The sequence below is a fragment of the Corylus avellana genome, chromosome ca7 (assembly GCF_901000735.1).
Source record: "Corylus avellana chromosome ca7, CavTom2PMs-1.0".
NCBI classification, from domain to species: Eukaryota; Viridiplantae; Streptophyta; class Magnoliopsida; order Fagales; family Betulaceae; genus Corylus; species Corylus avellana.
In genome coordinates this window covers 12,254,936-12,258,629 of record NC_081547.1, presented here as the reverse complement: position 1 = coordinate 12,258,629, position 3,694 = coordinate 12,254,936, and positions in this window count along the sequence as shown.

The following is a 3,694-nucleotide window of genomic DNA, read 5'->3' as shown; positions in this document are numbered from 1 at the left end:
ATATATATATATATGTATCATGCATGCATAAATCGATCAGTCTAGTAATATTAATATGATAGCTACCCATATTATTTATAAAAAAAATATATAAAACATACTCGATACATTTATTTTATAAGACCCGCAAACCTCACATGAACTCGATCGGCCAACGCAACATATGTTGTCGGTCAGTTGATACGTCTAATTATCTATACGTCTAGAATATTAATTTATTTTTTTTCTAATTAGTTTTAAGTATCAGATGAAAACATTATGTAATAGATAAAATATAATTTTGATAGAAATTATGTGATATAGTACAAATAATTTTTAATAAAATTAAAATAAATATAATTGTAAATTTTGTAGATAAATATGAAAAAATGACAAAGGAAGGATATAGTTCTTGTACCATGTGGCCCGTCAAGGATAATAATTGCCAGCTAGCGTCAGGAACCTACCGAGGGCGTGTGCAGTGACTGCTCTTCCCCACTAATATTTTTTTTTCTTTTCTTTTTCTTTCTGCTTTTTCCTTTCCTGCACGTTTCTTCCCTCACATTTCTTTCTCTCCCCCGCCCAAACGCTTCCTTGGACCTTCAACATCATTTCTTCCGCCATTTTTTTTTTCTCCATCAACCGGGCCGTCACCTTCGCAGCATTTCTCTCACCCGCGCCCTCTCAGCCAGCCCGGCCATTATCTCGCTTTTTCACGTGGTGTTTCTCTCTCTCGGTGGTTCTCTCTCTCGTCGGCGCACGTCACCGCCGTTGCTCCCTCCGGCGACCACGACCTCAAGCTCCGAAGGCTCTCTCACGCTCTAACTCGTTCTCCGACTCGAAAATCAAGTATATATATATATATTCCTGATTTAATCTATATATATATATATATATATATATATTGCATGTATGTGAGTAATTTATTCATTTATTTATTTATTATTATATTAAATAAATTATATAAAAATGTAATATACAATGTATATTATTAAATATTTTTGATGTAATTATATTAGCAATTTAATTTTATAGGTTAAGTAACTAATTTATTTGCTTAAGATATATGTTTTGTAATATATTTGAATAGTTTGACATGTTTGGTTTGTATATGGTGAGAATATTGTTTAATGTATTTGCATGCATGCATGTACAATTACGTACCCTGGTAGTTTGAAATTATGTTTTTGTGGAGAATTTTGCATTTGGATGTAAACCCATATTTTGTGTAGGTTTTGATTAATAACGGCATATCTATTTTTACCGATTCGTATGTGAATGTTTACATTTTCAAAATTTAGAATAATTAAGACACGTAGATCCTAATATGCCTACGTATAAAGTAAAAAACAACTAACATTGGGATTCAAGCTGGATATTGGAATTTATCTACACTTTCCATACAAATGCATAAATGGTATAGTAAACGAAAAAAAGAAAACCAACATTTAACCTAACTAGCTATATGTAGTTTATTTAGGGTGCCCATATGTAATTTACTTAGGTTTTGCATATTAAGATTATGTATATGTTTCTTAATTAAAAGTCAATGTATGTGTTTGTTTATTAAAAGTGAAAATAAAAAATTTGAAACGATGTAGTTAAAGAACCACAAAAAATAAAAGAACATCTAAGTAACTAACTTAGATTTATTTTATTCAGTTAGGGTCCCAGTAACTAAAGCTATGGACAAGAGTTGGATGACAAAGTCTAGGGGTACGAGGGAATACAGAGACAGGTGTAGATCATTCGTGGACTTTGCAGGAACTGCACAATCCCTGATGGAAAAATTCACTGCCCCTGTAAGGTGTGTCGTGTCCTTTTAAGCGGTGCCTTTTGGCGTCTGTCGTTTTGACACGTCAAAATATTTACAAGCGTGCCATTTTCGACGATCCGAAGTTCAGCATCCTTGTAGACAGATCAAAGAAACCGGTTACGACGCCTGCCAGCACTAGCGATTAGATGAGCGTCCAAAGCGGTAGTCAAGGGTTTTGACGTGTCGATACCGTTGTGCGATCAAAAGACCCTAGATCAAAGCAAATTAATTTTGTGGTGCTAGCACATCACTGTAAGTGTTGTTACTCATGTATACTTTGCGTTCTTCGACTGTTTTCTCCTTGAAATCTACAAAGAATTCTCGGTCTTTTATGATATGTTTAGTTGCTATTGAGTCGATCCACCAAGAATTTGAAGTCGGTTCTACCATCATTAGTTCAATAATGGTCATAACTATTTCTTTATATTTCTTGTCACTGTTGTTCTTTGGACAATTCACCTTGAAATGTCCCACTTCACCACATTTGAAACATGCTCCTTTGATTTTGTTTTTACCTTTCGGCTTACCTTTCCATTTCTTCTTGAACTTTTTAGGCTTGCCTTTAAATGCTGGAGCACGTGAAGTCTGAGTTTTGATTTGAGCCATCGTGAAGTTGTTGGATTGTCCTTCTCTCCTTCTTTTCATCCTCTCTTCTTCTAATACGAGCAACACTGGTAAGGAAATTATGGATATGTCTTTTCCACTATAGGTCAATGATGTTATCACATGTTCCCAAGACAGAGGAAGAACATTTAGTATTGTAGTTACTTGCATTTTGTCAGATATTGGATGACCGACAAATGCAAGTTCTTATGCAATAAGTTCCATTTGATTCACAAAGTCGTCCACATTGTCATCCTCACTCATACGTGCACTATTATATTTGTCCAATAATAGTTGTATGTGAGTGTCCGACCTAAGTCCTTAGCAGTCTCATGTCCTTCAAAGAGTGGGATGATATTATCTCTCATGCTATGGAGGAGAGTGACCCTTGCCATTAGGTTATCTTCCATCCATTTTTCTTTTTTCTTGATAGCATCATCATCTTTTTTTATCTTCTACTTCAAGTCTACTTGATGTGAGGGTGTACAATGTTCTCTCATGCGTCAGTACATAAAAGATGTGATGTTTCCACATTCTAAAATTGATTCCATTAAGGCTTTCGACCTTTGAGGAATCAATTTTAGAATGAAAAAATTCTTACAAGAACTGGATCTACAACAAGCAAGGTATGTGCTTTATTGTGACAGTTAGAATGTCATCCATCTTAGTAAGAATTCAACTTTCCATTCAAGATCGAAACATATTGATGTTAAGTGTCATTGGATTCATGATGCACTAGAGGATAGGCTGTGTGACATTCTATAAATTTTAAAGATTAAAATAAAATTATAAAGCTTTTTGTTTTATATATATATATATATATAGATATATATGAGGACTCTTTTAGTTAGGAGAATATTAGTGGGGTTATTAGCCTATTACATACTTGGAAGCTTTTAAATTTATTGCTTAATAACAATAATAATTTTATTAATAATAATAATAATAATTAAAAAAAAAAAAAAAAAAAAAAAAACGTGTCCTTCACCTTGTTGCATGCAATTTTCTTTTGACACCTAGTAGTCAATGTGTTTTCATCAAAGAGTCTCTCACTTTGGATTTTGCCATGTGGGTTCATGCTAGGAAAAAGTCTCCACGTAAGGAAGCACGTGCCCTCCTGCATGCTTCCTCCCATAGTTGTTTTACACATGTAATAAGCTAGTTATTTCATATATCTCTCGGCTCTCCTTCCTCCATTATATATATGCTCAAAGCTTTTTTTTTCTCTCACAACTACTAGTAGAGAACAGAAGCTTATTCCAGATTTTTCTTCTCTTCTTTCTCTTGCAAACCCCC